At 39.6% G+C, this 18,038-nt stretch overlaps 1 protein-coding gene across 2 annotated transcripts in view; it reads left to right on the forward strand.

Annotated features, from left to right (window-relative positions):
* Window positions 1-18,038, forward strand: part of SEC22A (SEC22 homolog A, vesicle trafficking protein) — an 85,364-nt gene that overhangs the window by 25,613 nt on the left and 41,713 nt on the right. The window contains exons 4-5 of one of the 2 annotated variants that reach the window (XM_039351977.1): window positions 48-1,433; window positions 5,907-6,032. The gene's annotated coding sequence lies outside the window, so the exon portion shown is untranslated. The remainder of the gene's footprint in view (window positions 1-47; window positions 1,434-5,906; window positions 6,033-18,038) is intronic. The other variant, XM_039351972.1, reaches the window with a different exon arrangement.

Genomic DNA, 18,038 nt, shown 5'->3' on the forward strand with positions numbered 1-18,038 from the left:
CTGTGGAATTCTGGGAGTTGAAGTCCACATGCCTTAAAATAGTCAAGGTTGAGAAACACTGAGTTAGGGGAAGTAGAGCATGCTGGTCCCCTCAGAGGCCTCGGCCCAAAGATTCCTCAAGGGCAGTTTTAAAGGGCACGTGCGCCTAGCACTTACTTCAGGACCCAGTTGAGATAAAGGGGCACTTTCAGTCCAGGGAGTCCATGTTCTGCACAGTATCACTTTGATGGGATATCAGCAAGAACAGGATTGATGCAACCTAGGGGATGGGGGAAGGAGAATAACTTTTCCCATAATCAGCGGAGACATTTCTAGCCACTTTCAATTTTGCCAAACGTATAGCATGTCAAGTTACAATTAGGATGTCCTCTTGCCAACTTTCAAAGATTATGCTTCTTCTCCCCCTCTTCCCCCCCCCCGATTAATGTAGGGGAGTCATTTTTAAGATGCTCAGGGATAATAGGAAATAACGAAGCAGCATTGGGCCATTTCAGATCTTAATTGTCTGTAGTGGTTGGTGTTCCTTTTCCTCCTCTTCTTTTTGTAATATGCCGTACCTGAATTGTTTACATATCTTTATAGAATGTATGATTGATTAAAATCAATGTCTCTGCAGCAGTACACATCAAGTATGAAAATGACTCTCGGTGTATGTGTTGACATTCATGTTGTCAAATGCTCCGGTAGGTTTAGTGCAGGTCGAAGCTTCTATTTAATTTATGACAACTTGAGTATTTGCTAAGCATTCCACCTGACTGTTCGACAGAGGCATTGATATTTTTGATAGGCAGAACCATCATGCAACTATATGTGTTTATGTTCCAAAGGCTTGTCTGTATGTGGATATTAAAAGAATTTTTTAAGAGCTCTGTAGAAACAGGTCATACTTTTTTTAAAAAAAACAACAACAGCACACCACTTGTTTGGCCCTGTCAGCAGTGTAAGAAAATACAGCATTAGAACCAGCTTTTACAAGTTTGTAATTGTGTGCTGATTCTGTGAAGGTGATCTGGACACTGTGTCTTTATGGCTTTATGATTATAATTATTATTTTTTGTGATTTTGAATTGGATCCAAAAATAAAAAGATTGGAAATATGCAATATTGATTCCCTTTATTGTAGAAATATAAACTGCCTAAAATTGTACAAGTGGGTAGAAAGTCCTATCACTGCAGTAAACCATTGGTGCCTTCCGAAAAAGTCCTGCATTTTCATTTGCTTATTCTCTCCCCCCAAGGTAGGAAAGAAAAACCTCTTTGCATTTTTTTTATTTCTTCACTAGGAGACTCCTTTGCTCCCTCTGGTGGATTCAGAGAAATTATAAAAGTTGATCAATATCAATAACATCTGGAATATCTCCACTGTAGACTACTTCTCTGCAGTGCATAGGGAGCTGCAGAAGAGAGAATGCATATATGTGAGAGAGAATAGGGTAAGTGAAATTTGGGACTCAACCTTGCAAAAGTTTTGGAATTGGAGTTGATCCCGTATACAGTAGGAATAGGGTTGCATAGAATGGAATTAACTCGGAGACCACTGCAGGATCAAGAACTGTAAAAAAAATCTTTTACAAAACCTTACCTTTTATCAAACATGGCTGGTTCTCCTTCACACCATAGATCTGGAATCTCCTTTGTCTGTGGAATGTATAATGAGTAAGTTTATATCTCATAGACAGTAATGTGTTTTAGATGTCATGAGATCACAAGCTTATGCACGTTGTCCTGGCATCTTCCTATGCAGAATCCATTCTTATCACCTATCATATTTATCTTAATTCTGTATTAATATGGTTTGTTTCTTTTTTAGCAAACTACAATTGATATGGTTTTTATTAGAGACTGGTTAGCAGTGTAGCCTAAAATGGTGAATTGTTAAAAAGTTTTCATTACCACTTCCTCTGCACATGAGCATATTCCAAAATATTTGAGTTTAATTAGAGTATTAAAATGCAGTCTTGATTTTTTTCAATAAAATCCAGAGATAAATATTTAAGCTGAATTGTACACACATGTATCTTATATTTTGCCCCATGTTACTGACTCCATAAACCAAGGTTGCTGAGTTCATTGTTTCCTTGAAATGTGCTCCTAAAAATCCCCTTCATTCTTTTCATACCATGGATGGCTAAACAGGATTATATTGTAAAACACAACAACTTGGAGAATGATTCCTAGTTTGTTGAATTTGAACAAGTCCAAATTGCCAACCTGGATTTATAGTTCCAGATTTGGGTGGAAATAAGTCAGGATCATGATTAAGTTTGCATTTCTCATTAGCTTAGCCTCTTACGTTAGTTTTTTAAAAAATTATCATTATGCTAACGATTTTGCCAGCAAGTCAAGATCTCATCTTTCTGCTAAGCCAGGATTCGCCATTCTGTGTGAATGCAGCCACAACATCTTACGTGATGCTTTCTTCTAACACTTGGTTCATTAATAGAATTACTTTACAAAGGAGGACTGAGAAAGGAGATCTCAAACGGGTTCCCACCCATCTTTTCATTCTCAGTGCACATCCTGCTTTTTTCCTGGTCCAATTAATGCTTGTATTTGTTTGGCACTCATTAATCAGTTGGAGCCCCTACTATGAATTTGGTGAATGATTATAGGCTGATTTGCCTTGTGTGGTAGTAGCTTGTTAACCATAACATAAATTTAAGCAATGTTACCATGCCAAGCAGGATCTTTTATTAGACTCTGCATGATCTTTCCTATTAGACAATTAGCTGTCTGGAAAATTAATGCTCTCTCTCTCTCTCTCTCTCTCTCTCTCTCTCTCTCTCTCTCTCTCTCTCTGTATGCCTTTACTATCTTCATTTTTCCCATCTTTTACTCTGAGAGGGTTATAGTTAATGGACTTTTTTCCTGGAGATTTTTGGCAATATAAAAATGATTGTTCATGTGTTGTTTTTGTATTACTGCATGTGTTGTTTTGTATATTGGACACAAAAATAATGGAATTAAGCTTTTCTTTCTCCTCCCTAGTATTACTCTGACATATTCCATGTTGGGAACTGTTTGTGAACTAATTATTTTGTAGATACTCACTAAAGGCAGAGAAGGCAGCACTTTTTACTCCACTGTTAAATTCAGCAACTACAATGGCAATCAAATGAGACAGGAAATTGAACACAACTTCTGGCTTCATAAAATGTAGTTCGGTAGCTCTTGGGAGCATCATAGACATGATATATCTTATTTCCGATGAAATTTCACAGTGTATTTGATTATATCCATGTTAAAATGGATTAGATATATTTTAGTTACAATACTAACAAATAGTATTATTAGCTGGATCAGTACAAGTGTGTTAATGTCTGCATCAAAATAGAAAGAGGTCTTGAGAAAAATATCCAAAGATTCTGTCTTAAGCCCTGTTTCATAAGTGACATCAGAGTGGGCAGTGAAGAGATATTTATTAAATTAATAGATAATACAAAACCAGGGACGATAGCTAACATCATGGAAGACAAAATCAGATCTTGATAGGCTCAAACATTGAACCAAGATGAAACTTGACAGATATATACGATTTTGCTTTTGACCTGTCCCAGTCCATGCATGCACGCACCTTGGAGTTTTAAATGCTTTATTGAGGCATTGCAACAAGTTCTTCTCACGAGAAATATAAAATCCCAATAAATCCACGTTTGCACAAACAAGACACAAAGTTAAAAGCAAATACAAAGTCCGAGGGCAAGGCACAAGTCCGCAAATCCACACGTGAAGACCAAAATTCAAGCACGATAACCAAAGTACAAGTCTATAATAGAAGTGCAAAATCCAAGGTCCAATCATGAGATCAGCAAACAAGGCACAGGTCCGGAATCATGAAAGCAGGAGTTACAAAGTCAAGAGCACATGCATGGCAGGAAATGGACGGTTGTCTCCAGCGTCACTTTGCTCTATGCACTGGGCTAAGTAGCTTGCCAGCTGGTGCAGTTCATTAGGAGAAGCAAGGCTGCCTCCTCACAAGTAGCCTCGCCAACCTCTGTTGTGCCTTGTTTTGACCCTTTGCATCCTGGGATCTGGCAGGGGAGGCAGTTCCTCCTTATCCTACTAGCCAACTATAGCTGTGTCCCTTCTCCACCATGCCCTTCTGGCTAGTCATCCAAGACTCTCGGCTGCAGCTATATCTTCTCTCCCCTCTTCAGCATGGTGCTCATCTGGTTGCTCCTCTGACAGCTCATCCAAGGTTCCTGACCTCTCCTTATCCTCTTTCCCATCCACTTATGGTACAGAGTCCCCTGTGTCTTCCCTCCACTCCCCACTCTAAAGTCCCTGGAGCTGTCTCCTCTTCATCATCTGAGCTGGCATCCAGGGAAGGCATTACAACTTTAGTATTACTAAAATTAAAGGCAAGAGGAAGAACCCTCTTGAAAATGTGGGGGAAAACTGAATTGTAAGCAATATGAAACTGTTGTGCAGTGTGACTATAGGTAGTCCTCAATTTACAACTGTAATGGAGTCTGCCCATTAGGGTTGAAGGTCAGATAACATTAAATAAACTGCCTCAAGAAATGACTAGCCATCTCTGTTCTCTTCAGTGCATTTGTTAAACAAATGCAAAGATCATTAAGTGGAGTTCAAGAGTGAAGGAGATCTTGGGAGATCTAGTGCAGGCACAAGCCCACTTGCCTCAGGTCTCCCCCATCCCATATTCTGCTTCCCACTCTTTGGGTGCCTTGCATGCCGGCCTACTACATAGCTGACTATCTTGCCAGCAAGAAACAACGAGGAAGTAAAAAGTTGGGTGTGCCTAATTGTGCCCCCCTAACATAGGTAAAAAAACAAAAACTTGCAATGCCAATTAATGATAAGTTTGTATCTAGAAGCCACACACAAATTTTGTAAAGTAAATGGAAAAAGTAAAAAGCTGCCTAGTGGGCTAACATTACACAATATACTGTTATCAGCCTTTGAAGAATTTGCCTGATACTCAGAGGGTCTGTACTTTGGGAGAGAAGAATCATACAGTCGGACTGTTGGCTGACAGGCATTTCACCTGCTCAGTTATAATTGCAACTTCCTTGTCAGTAGCCACAAAATAATTTCCCCCCTTTTCTAGGGTTTCAGGTTTGTGGGGAGGGCCGAAATGTTAATCCCCCAGCTTCTCTTGGAAAAGCTATGCTTCATAAGAGGCATGCAGCTTGAGCTCCTAAGATTTGTTTTAATTACTGTAGAAGAAACTACTTTTGTGAAAAAATATCAGTTTTGTATTATATTTCTTTCTAAAGATAGAGTTTTATATTGTAAAAAAAAATAACAGTGGATAAAAGAGGTTAAAAATTTGTGGGCCAAACTTTCTTCGGTTATTTTCTGCTCCAGTTCAGTAGATTTTATATCAGATTTTGGCCCAGACTTTCCTAATTAAACAGCTATGGAGCTCAGATTGATACACACTGGTTTGTAGTGTCTGAATCTTTTGTAGGCCATTAAAGTTTGTTTATTTCAGACATTTTGACTGAAAATGAAATGAGCTACGAAAGCATAAATAGGTAGAAAATTATATTTGTATGTTAAATGAGAGAGGGGTAGGAAGAGAAATCTTCTAAGGCTGAAGATAGTATACCAGTGGGAAAACTGGATTCTTTAATGTTCAAGTCATTGTCGAGTAACCAGGGAAAAAAACTGCTCAAAGCCCAGTAATTGTACTGAACATGCACCAAAGCCAGTGATTCAGAGTGATCTCAAAAGATGAAGTCACTATTGGCAAGTTTAAGCTTTAATTTTTAGTTAATAAAAGTCTGCCCTTCTCAGCAATTAATACAGATAAGGACGCAGCCAACAGCTTTGGAATACACAGACAACTTTGTTTGTGGTAGACAAAGTAGGACTTGATGGGAAAAGCTATAGCCATTGCCTCCATTCTAAAGCTAATTATACTTTTATCTTTCCTACAGAGATCAGCAATGAAAGACCTTCCTATTTCAAATGTAAACACTGGGGGTGAACTGATTTCTTAAAAGCTTAGATCTGGGAACTATTATATTTCCAGTGCTCGATGAAAAACCAGGCCAGGGATACAGGTAGTATTTGATTAAAGAAAACGTGCTTTGTGAGTAGTCATTATGGTTTTAGCTAAATGTTTCCATAACTGCATTATGTAAAACTGCAAAATTACTCTTGGGCCTTAATTCTGCCTTTCTTCCACTTTACTCACTAGATCAGGGGTGTCACTGCCGGTCCACACGGGCCGGTTTCATCATACCGGAGCCGCGCCCACCCCATTGCCGGCAATGGCAAAAAAGCTCCGATACGTTGCGTGACGTCACGTGACGTTGCAAATTTGACATGTCTGCACTAGATTATGGCAAGTAGGAAGGATAGTAATTAATGTATGCTTCTGCCATAATTTGATTAAATGTTGACATGTTACAAACTTCAACTTAAGGGTACAGGTAGTCCTCGACTTATGACCACAATTGAGCCCAAAATTTCTGTTGCTAAGTGAGACATTTGTTAAGTGAATTTTGCCCCATTTTACAACCTTTATAGCCACTGTTGTTAAGTGAATCATTACAATTGTTAAGTTGTTAAGTGAATCTGGCTTTCCCATTGACTTTGCTTATTAGAATGTCTCAAAAGCTGTTCACATGATCCCAGGACACTGCAGCCGTCATAATATGAGTCAGTTGCCAAGTGTTTGAATTTTGATCACATGGACCATGCGGAGGTTGCAATGGTCCTAAGTATGAAAAACAGTCATAAATCACTTTTTTCAGTGCCGTTGTAACTTCGAACAATCACCAAACAAACTGTTGTAAGGCGAGGACTATCTGTATGTCAGCTCTTATCTTTACTGCCCCTTCCTTTCATGAGGCATCTCTTAAATTCCTGATATGTATGCTTTAAAAAAGCATGTAGCTTGTTCAGACTGAGAGGCATTATTGCTCTCTAAGTGATCTGCTAGGGGCTACAATTCAGAATGTGGGCGAGAACAAACGTGCCATTATGAGAAGAAGCCTGCTGAGTCAGGTCCACAGTCCGCTTAGCACAGCACTTCCAGAGATTTGTCCAGTACCTTTTTAAAAAACAACAACAGTTTTTGTGATTTAAGTGATTACAATATCCAATGGCAGCAAATATTCGTGCATTGGGTACAAATGAGGCCAGAACAAAAACTAGAATTGGCTTAGATTTCAACTGAACTTAAATCAAGCATTAGTATGATGGTTTTCCATGGATTTAAAAATTCCATTTTAATTAAAATTTAAATCCAAAATTCAATCTAGGGGTAATTTTGAAAAGATGGTGTCTCAGGGTTTTTCAGAGAAATATGTCTAGGTCAACAGATCATCTGTCTCAGTTGAAAAGATATTCATTAATGGATTCAAGAAAAAAATCATGAAATATCTTGCTTTAAAAAGTGCATAAACTAGTTTATTGGAATGTATGTTCAATATTGGAGGAAGAGTAAGGAGCCTATTGTTGCCTCTACCTCATTATGCCTTTTAGCTAAAAGAACAGATGGACATATTTATGAGCACACATTCCAAGACGTGAATTGTAAATCAGGTTTATTTTAATAGTTTTGCACTGTATAAAATGTGTATAGCTTTGTGTTAATGGCTTTTACAAGTTGGCAATGACTACTGATCTATAGAAAATATTGATCACCTTATGACCTGGGCATCCACAGATGACAAGGAGAGAGAAAAAATTCAATCATAATATTCTTTTATTCTTTAACACACCAGAAAGAAATACTAAGGTCTCATGATGTGCACAAATTTATTCAATATATACAACTGGCAGCAATGATTCTATAGTGCAGGGGTAGGCAACCTTGGCTCTTTTATGACTTGTGGACTTCAACTCCCAGGCTCAGGAATTCTAGGAGTTGAAGTCCACGAGTCATAAAAGAGCCAAGGTTGCCTATCCCTGCTATAATGCAATAATCCATGAAGTAGTGATTAAGTATTCTGATCAAATATTGTAATTTAAACATTATTAATTGATTAGCTCATCTGGTAAAACATAGTCTATGGTAGCCTACTTTAAGAATGCTATGAAGACACAAACTAGATATGTTTACTTTATCAGACAAATCCCCAAGATCAATTTAGTTGAACAACATGGATGAAAGTAATTTTTTCATACTCCCCATTATATGAATTTCTGTATGTGACATATATGTTGCAGCTATTTAGTCCTTTCACAAATATGAAATATTGAATGAGTCCAAGTACTAATTTCCTATGCATTTAATATAGTTTGAAGAGTGTCATGTAAAAGATAAAGTCATTTTGAGCTGGCCATACTCACTGAGAGTGAGAAGGGTGGCCATATATATTTGACAGATAGACAGACAAATAGGGCATCTGGCTATTATTTTTAAATAATTGATGTATTTATTTACAATGGATTGGATTCAAAATTTCCTGTTCAGTTTGTGGAGAGAAGTTAAAAACCAGCAAAGGCTCCCGTGAGGCATGTTTTTTACTTCAGCTCCCATCAGTGCCAACCAGCATAACCAGTAGAAAGGGATTACAGGAACCGTAGCTCCCAGACTTAGAGGATAGCAAGTTAATAATGTAATTTTCAACAAATTATAAGTGGAGCTCAATGAAAATTGCTACTATGTTCTCTGGTAATTACTTTGGCACTTGTAAAAATGTCATGTGCATTTGCAGTAAAACAACTTGCAAAATTTCTGTATTTGTATAATATAGTCATAAGCACTTGATACATTCCTCATTGGGAGAGCTAAACAAGTACGGGAAGAGAATATTTTGAGGGAGAATATATCGTTTAAGGGTTAGATCTCTTTCCATAGCTTTGATGTTAGTCCTTCTGAGGTGGTTTCCTTAACTAATCTTCTGAAGCTGCCTTTCCTGATCCTCCTGCTATATTCAACTTCAATTCTTGTAATTCCCAGATTTTGGCCAGGTGTTTGGAGATTATGGAACTTGAAATCCAATTCATCAGGAAGATAAAGTCACTCTGTGAGTTAGATGAGCAATCTCTAAATTGGGTAAATAAAGTTGGGGTGAATTATTCTACCGCAAAATGTGCTCAGAATCTCGAATGCGCTTGTCACCAAGCGAAAGAATTTGTTTATGAAACTGATTATTCTCTTTCCTCCCTCCCTTACAAATGACTTTCAAGCAGTCATTGATATTGAGCTGTCCTCTGCAAAGAAGTTCCACAAATACCAAACTTAAATATTTAGATGGAAGCAAGAGAGCGAGGGTTTAACAGACAGTTACATTATTTGATCCCCAAATACTGTATCATGCATATTTCCAGCTTCCAAAGGAACTGTTGGTTTATCAGGCAACCTGGAGACCATGAGTTCTTGTCTCTCTTTAGGCACAAAGTCAGCTGAGTGACCTTGGACCAGTTACTCCTTCTCAGCCTTAGGAAGCAGGCAGGGGCAAGAAAACTGCAGGGAATTGGTCAGGCCATCCAGAAGTCAATATAACTCAAAGGTACCAAAAGCAAAACAAAGCCACTGGTATAAAACAGAACATAGTATTAATCAATTTAAGGTGTTTTGCTGACATAGCACTATTATTCTTCCACCCTTCTCCACCCCCGAAACAATCAGCCTTAGGCAATTCCAATAGTTCAGTGCTAGGGATCACTTATATACAAAAGCCAGCAGTGATGCTAAAAAAGAAAAGCAAACAGATTTTAGTCAAAGGAATCTCTGTTGATTATATATTTACTTTTATATATTTACTGCTAAATGAACTATAAAAGTTAATCAGATCTTTATGCAGAATTGCTCAGATTAATGAAGTTGGGGCTTTCGGTTGAATAATTAAAGGTGAACTCTAACATTCAAACTCCTTGTTCTGTTGTGGAAGATGTAATAGTCAAGTTGATACCTGTATTTGTAGAAAACATGATGACTAATCTAACTTACGAGGTGGCTGAATGGAGTCACCGAAGCAGTAGGCGTGAGCGTAAATGGACTCCAGAAGATGGTAGAGGACAGGAAGGCCTGGAGGAATGTTGTCCATGGGGCCGCAATGGGTCGGACACGACTTAAAACAACAACAAACCTAACTTAACCTAAATTATTGCAGGCTTATTTTTGAACTTGTTGATCAAGCTATGATAATAAGCCATTGGGGGGGGGGAGGAAGACACAGTTCAACAGCTTTGGAAGAAACAGATCAGTAAAAATGTCCTAATACACTTTCAGATTATAAATCATTTTGATCAGCACTCCAGAAAATCTGTAATAGCGTTGGAGACAGGCTTTAAGCCATTGATGGCGAACCTTTTAGAGAACGAGTGCCCAAAAATTGTACTGCCCCCTGTCCCATCCCTGTTCCGCCCCCCTAGCCCATCCCCACCCCCTGCTCCGCCCACACTCTGCCCTGGCCCACCTGCCCGCAGGGCCACCCACCGCCTCCATGGCCCGCAGCAGATCACCCAGGGGCCTAGCAGTGCCATGGCGGCCACACCCTCTGCCCATGCCCCACAGCATCAACTGCATGTGACAGGGCGTGAGGGCAGAGTCTTGTCCCCGTTGTCCGGCTGCCGTGTCCTTGGCTGTGCTGCTCCGCATGGGCCGCGCCTGGGGGCGACTCTCCTCTGGGGGGCTACTGGTGAGGAGGGGGCCGTGGAGGGAGACAGGGCTGGGGCGACAGCGCACATGCCCACAGAGGTTCACCACCACTGCCTTAAGCTAATATAGATCAGGGGTCCCTAACCTGTGGGCTATGGCCCAGTGCCAGTCCATGGCCTGTTGGCCACCAGGCCATGGGAATGGCTGGCAACTGCGCACATGTGTGCACGCACCCTCCGTACCCACTCTAGTGCCGCCACGTAAGTGCGCCAGTAATGCCACCAGTGCCACCATAGGTGTGTGCGGCCCGCTTGTGCTTATGTGCAAGCGCTAGTGCTGCTACCGTGCCCATATGCGTGCATACATTTCCCTGCTCCTCCCTTTCCCTCTGGGCCGCCAACCCAGAAAGGTTAGGTGGATTCAATTTTCATATATAACTTCCATCAACCAATCTTTAGGAATGCATTTATATACTATGAAATTACCATAACTCTTTTATAAATCACTCTTGATATTACAGTGTTTCTTTAAATTATAACCATTAAAACATCTGGAAGACTTTTGCCATTAGCCTTCCTACTATTTCCTCCCATATAAACCTGGATATTTTCAAGATGGACAATCTGTTATTCGCTGTGAACTAATTTGCTTTTTCTTGCATGGAACCAGAGTGATCCCCCCCCCCCCAAATAGTCCCTGTCTCTTTGGCACTTTGTTTAGTCTGAAAGAAAAACCTATCCAATATTTAGCTGCTTGAGTTCCCACAACATATAACTGAATACTTACGGAAAAGTGACCAACACAACTGATACTTCCAGTAATTTATAATCCCAGGAATAGTGCCTCCCTTATGGAAGGTGCATTGCCATCATGACTGTTGGTTTTATATATTCAATACATCAAATCACAAACAAGTTAATTATATCGTAGTCTAATGAGTTATGTGAATCTGGGCTATGAGATTAGTTTAACATACAATGAGTCATATGAACCCAGAAAAAATTATTTGACTGAGTCAGTCATGTTTCAAAGAACCATGGGCAAATAATTCATCTGAAGCTAATCACTATATTTATAACTCATAGCTACACCGTATAGCAAAAGAACTACAGACTACATTTGTTATACATTAATTCAGCCATTCAAGAACGTTTATGGTTTTTTTTCTGGTAAAGAATTGCTGAAAAATAAGCAAGCAGTATCATCTCTCTGAGCAACAGCAGAGAAAGAAATGGCAAAAGACAACAGACTGCCAGACAGTGTTCTTTATCAAAGAACATAGCACATAATCAGTGCCTTTGTTGTTGCTGTTTATGATGTGTGTAAATAAAGGGAGGGCAAAATATGTAATATCTTTTGAATGCTTGCCCAAAGCCTTGAAAGCAGCTTTGTTGGCATGGTTAAAAGGTAGCTCAAAAATCCTTACAGTAAACAATCATGCACAATTTACTTCCTTTGTGGTTTCTTCCTTTCTGATATAAAAATAACTCACTAATTAAATAAAGCAACACATTTCCAAATTATTAATTATCAGCAGCCTTTAGAAGTTGCACTTCAAAATCACTCACCCATGGAAATACTACTACAGGCTTTCAATGTGAGTGATTGGTTGCCTTTAATCAGCTGCGCAGAAGAAAAGAGGTATCAATACACTGCTAAAATATAGGCCAATAGGCACATGTTAGCCTGTTTGTATAATTCTGTATTTATTATCTTGGATTCAATACAGAATTCAAGAGGATTTTTTTATATTTCTTTGCTGTGACGGATGAGAATGGGAAGTGATTCCAAATATGTACAAATGTGTTGTTGTATTCTTTTATTTGTTGAAAGAATAAAAAAGTAGTTGTGCTGTGTTCCTATTTTTAAAACAAACAGAAGTACAGGAACATTGCCAGATGAAAAAAGTCTGGAGTTCATAAAAGAGTTGTACTGTTTTCTTGATTCACAAGAAAACAGTATTTTCTGCTAAATGTTAAATAAAGGGCTGCAGACTTGTTTTTGAAATCAACATGTTTAAATACAATTTTAATTCTGGATTTCTAAGATATGCTTTATTTTATTTTTAGATGTGCATTTCTTGGTATAGGTTCTTGACGAAACTTTTAGAGACCCAGTGCCCAAACTGCAACCCAAAACCCACTGATTTATCGCCGGGTGCCAAGTGGGCGTGGCCCATTGTGTGTGTGTGGCCCGCTGGGTGGGCATGGCCATGGGTGGCCATGGCTGTGGTGGGCATGGCAGACTAGGTGGGTGTGGCCAAGGTGGGCGTGGCCACCTCGATGTTGCTCGTGGGGAGGGACGCCTGTGGGGGCCAGGCAGGATTGGGGGAGATTCAGGGGGGCTCTGGCTGGTGGGGCGATGGGCAGGAGGCTCGCCCTGTGGGATTAGGCAAGGCGAGGTGAGGCAGGATGGGGGTGCCATTGCCGCGGGGTAAGGCGAGGCAGGGGATGGGGCAGCTGCTGCCTGACACCATTGGCCCCCGCACACATAGGCCAGCAAGTGCATGGGGGCTGACATGGGGGCCCCTCGACCGACGCACTCTGGGGCTCCGCAGCCCATTGCCAGCAGTTCAGAGAAGCCGCCTTTGAGCTGGATGGCTGGCCGACAGCTGAGGAGGCAATGCAGTAGGTCGTGCCTGGGAAAAGGAGAGCATGCGAGGCCAGGAGGGACAGGATGGGGGGGAGGGAAACCAGCCGTGCTGGGATGCATCCAGCCACATGGGACCTTGGTGAGTTAGCAGGCGGCTGGTTGAAGAGGGATGGTTGCCATCTCCAGAGCGTGGCATGTGTGCCCACAGAGAGGGCTCTGAGTGCCGCCTCTGGCACGTGTGCCATAGGTTCGTCACCACTGGTATAGGTGGTATTTTCACTGCTAATTTCTCTATGGATATGAAACTACTTGACTATAAATTGTTTATGGGAAAAAGATATTTAGAAGAACACTTTTCTCATTTACTTTAATTGGTTAACTAACACCTAATTAAATTGAAGAGGGGGAACACTCAGGAATGGATCAGTTGAAATGAGTTTTTCTTTCTTCAAAAATATGGGAGTATACACAAAATCTGAGAATATGTTCTACTATAATAACAGAAAACCCAACAAGACTGCATGGTAACTATAGCAGCATTTCTGGTACATAGAAAGAAAAGTTGGGGATGTGAAATCTCCCTCAGAAACCTATTGCATCAGCACATCCTCCTAGCGCCTGCCTTCAACTCTCTTTCAGCTGGTGTCTCAACTAATGTCCGCCTCCAACCCCATTATGTGAGAGAAAGGGGTTCCCACAACCTACGGTGTCCTTCTGGTCCTGTAACAGAAACATGTGACTAGAGTTTCATCCCTCCCTCCCTCCAATTTGAGGTAAATCAATCTCATAAAATGTAAACAAAATTAAAATTTACTCGACAACATGAGCCCCATTGGGTCATCGTTTCAGATATATCTCCTTCCCTAAATGGAAGAACAGAATGGCCATGAAAGAGCAAAAATGGCAATGGGAGCAATTTCCAACTTCCTTGTTGAGTTTTCTTGTAGGAAGCTGCCAGGAAATTTTGGTAATCCACCCTTCTTCTCTCCCTCCCCTTCTCTCCCCTTCCTCTTTCCCTACCTACCTACCTACCTACCTACCTACCTACCTACCTACCTCTTTCTTTCTGTCTTTCTTTCTCTCTCTCTCTCTCTCTCCTCTCTCTCTTTCTCTCCCTCTCCCTTCCTTTCCTCCCTGTCATTCTATCATTTTCTTCCTTTCTATTTTCCTTCTTTTCCTCCTTCCCTCTCCCCTGCCAGACTAAAATTCCTTCCTCATTTAATTTGCTTGTGAGTGGTTTGCAGGGAGAAAGTTGGTGGAGAAGTCAGCAGGAAATTTTAAGTCCAATTTGGGGGTTCCCAAGAGGTGCTGCGTGGGTCATGAAAGGCACATGGGAGGGGTGTGGGCTGAAGAGGGTACGTGAGGAGCAATCAAGAGGTGCTGTGTAGGTCAGGGAAGGGTACATAGGGCAGCACAGATTGGGGCATGTGGGGGGTAGTGGCATGGGTCAGAAGGGGTGCGGAAGGGTTTCTTCTTCTATGTTCCTGCCTCCCTCCATCCCTGCTTCCCATCCAACCATAACCTGAACCCAGAGCAATCTCTGCTGCTTCTTCCCTTGTCTTTTCCTAGGTCAGACACAGAAACTTTTTCTTCTGTGCCCCCAGAGTTCTGCTTTTGTCTTCTTAAAAAAAAAAAAATCCATTGAGCAGTTGAAATAATTTGCTTAGCATGTATATTGCAGCCCATACCTGAGTGAAGGTGTATGTTCAAACTTAAATCATTTCTACTATTTAGATTTGCAGGAAAGCTGCAATTTTGTGCATATTGGCTGGCTATTTGCAACAGTTATTTGCAACAGTTCATATGGTTTGGGATTCAATTTCTTTTACAGGGTAAAAAGGAAATAGTAGAGAGAAACATCATTGCTTTTTCCAATGTGATATGGGAGACTAGGGAGGGACTAGAAAAGCAGGATCAAATCTGTTGTTAGATTATCTTATAAACGATAGATCAGCCCAAGTGGGGAGACATTTGGGAAAGAGTATTTCAAAGAGATTCCACCTTCATTAATTGACTATACATTGGAAATTCCTATTATAGTTTCCAGAATTTTGTATTTACCCTGGGCAAGTATTAAAAAATACCTGATTGAAATCTGTCTTGTTCTTATTTGAAAAGTCTCACCAGCTATGCAGGGCTTGATCCATTTATCACCACAAGACAGATTTGCTTTACTTGGCTAAAAGCCAATATGGCTGTGACACCAATAATGAAATGGTACCACTAGAACATCAATCTGACAGAGTCGTGAGTGGCTTAAAAGCAAAGAGTATTTCTGTCTACAGCACAGTTCAGCCGGAAAGTAGTAAGAGGCTTTTATGGGCAGAGATTTTTGTCTCTGGATCCTCTGAGTGTCTGTCTTTTAGTTTCAACAGCTTTGGAGAATAAGTTGGGATCATGGCCTCTTACCCTTATTAGCAACGAGGTCCTCAAATATCTACCTACTCATGGTAAATCTTTCTCCCAATGCAGTAGGAGAAAAAGGGAAGAAGCGACTTTTACAGTTTAACACTGGAAGCATTTATATTGTGTCCTCTGTCAGTCTTAATTCTATTCCACACACAAGCTTTGTATCAAGTGCCTCTATCCTATCCCACACAGAAGGTAGCTTGTAAGGATAGTTCACATCTGTTGGCTGGATTGAAACAAAGAATAAAGTGATGCATTCCCATGTAAAATGTCTGCCTCTTGGGTAGTTCTTAAGTTATCTGCATTATTTGTAAACTGGCTGCCTTGTTCTGCCAAACAGTTGAAACAGTGACGGTGGAATTTTTTTGGGCAGATAGGGCATGATTTGAAAAGACAGGAGTTGAAAAGACATGCTCTACAGTAAGAATCCCTAAAAATGCAGAATTCCAAAAAGCAATTGAGGTGTATTATAAATAACTTATTAATAAGGAAATCACTCTAGCATACATGATATAGACTATAACCAATATTGAAGCATCTGGATGTTTTCTCTATAGTTGTGTCAAGAGATGAATATTCACAAGAACACAGATTGTCAACACTGAATTTAAGCTAAGTAGCCTAATGAGTTCCAAAGACAATTGTCGCCATTTCAAAATATTGATACAGGTAGTCCTTTACTTAAGAATACAATTGAGCTCAAAACGCATGTTGCTAAGGAAGATGATTACGTGAATTTTGCCCCATTTTACGACCTTTCTTGCCACAGTTAAGTGAATCACAGCAATTTTAAGTTAGTAACAGAGTAGTTAAATGAATTGACTTCCCCACTGACTTTGCTTGTCAGAAAATCACAAAAGGCGATCCCAGGATACTGCAAAATAAATGCCTGCCAGCTGTCAAGTGTCCAAATTTTGATCACATGATCTTAGGGATGCTGCAACAGTCGTAAGTGTGAAAAGCAGCCAAAAGTCACTTTTTTCAGTGCCATTGAAACTTCAAAAGATCATTAAACAAATGGTTGTAAGTTGAGGACTACCTGTATATACTATCATACAACTCTGTTAACTTCAATGCTTAGGGTGCCTAGGCATATAGGAAATAATAGCAAACCACTTAAAAAGCATTGCTTCACAGAAACCAGTGTTATACCACTGACTTCCCAGGAACTAGTAAGGTAAGTTAGTATATCAGTATTACCAACTGATCAAATAAAAGTATGTATGAATAAGTAACTTTTGCATTAAGTTCCAGTAAACCAAAAGAAATATACAGATTATATTGTGCAAATGGGAAGATATGTGTTTAATGTGTTAAGGACTGCAGAAGTCAATATTTTAAGTGCAGGACTTGACTTATTTTACTGGAGTTTAACTCTTAGTGTGGCAAATGGACAACTCATTTCTTAATTCTACCTCTTTAGAGCTTTTCTTATATTTTTTCCTAATATATCACTATGGGCCCTGAAAAAGAGAAGACATAAACACAGGCAGGTACAGAAGTGAATGTCCGTATTTGTCCCTGTCCTTTATTCTGTGGCGTTTATTATACTTATCTGTGGCTCTCTATTATAATTTCCGCACAGCTCCTCCAAAATACTTTTCTAACAGTTGTTCTAATTTGCCATGGCCATTCTCCACTTCATCAACTTTCTATCTCATTACTTTTCATTATGAAAAGTATTTTTCTCTCTCGCCAGCATTCCTTAGTATCTTTTTCCATCACTGTTATTATTTTACTATATTTAATCTCATCACAAATTCTGAAATGCATTAGAAAGGAAGACCCTTCTGGGGGAAGTATCACTGACTCAATGAAATGGTTCTTGAGAAAGGATTGCAAGTAAGAATCTTAGGATGCATTGCTGTGAAACTATTTAAATAAATAGTTTTGGATACTTCCCTAGCATACTTCCTTAACAATTTCTGTTTAAATTTTTTCTGTTTCACTTAACAAACTGTTCACTTTCTATGAATTGCTTGTTTACCTTATGAATGTGTAACAACATATAGCCACCCTACTAAAATTGTTTTCTTTAAAAATTTAACATTATATTTACTATAGATTTTCTATATAAAATGCAATTTGTTACTTCATGACCTGGCTTGGGAAAGAGAAAATAGGAGATTGGTATGAATGTCAGAAAATTTGTTTATTGGATCAGTTTTCATTCTATGAACAGGTGGCAACCTCTGCTAAACTTTGCATGCAGTAGCTTTCCACAGCTATAAACACTAGGAGCGATAGATGGAAAGTTCATTAGCAGAAGGATTCTATTTGGCTTGTTCAAAAACTCCTATTGGTTAGATTATATCTCTGCTTTTTTAAAATTCCTCTCATTTTAGTCCTCTCTTTCTTGTGAGTGAATTTGTGCAATTTAGATATTTACTTCATTTACCTGTCAGTCTCTCTAGAGCATAAGAAAGCAAGAATCCTCTTTTTTGTTACAAAACTAATAATAATAATAATAGTAGTAGTAGTAGTAGTAGTAGTAGTAGTAATAATAATA

This window comes from Crotalus tigris, unplaced genomic scaffold (genome assembly GCF_016545835.1).
Source record: "Crotalus tigris isolate CLP2741 ecotype Arizona unplaced genomic scaffold, ASM1654583v1 scf7180000018394.372285, whole genome shotgun sequence".
NCBI classification, from domain to species: domain Eukaryota; kingdom Metazoa; phylum Chordata; class Lepidosauria; order Squamata; family Viperidae; genus Crotalus; species Crotalus tigris.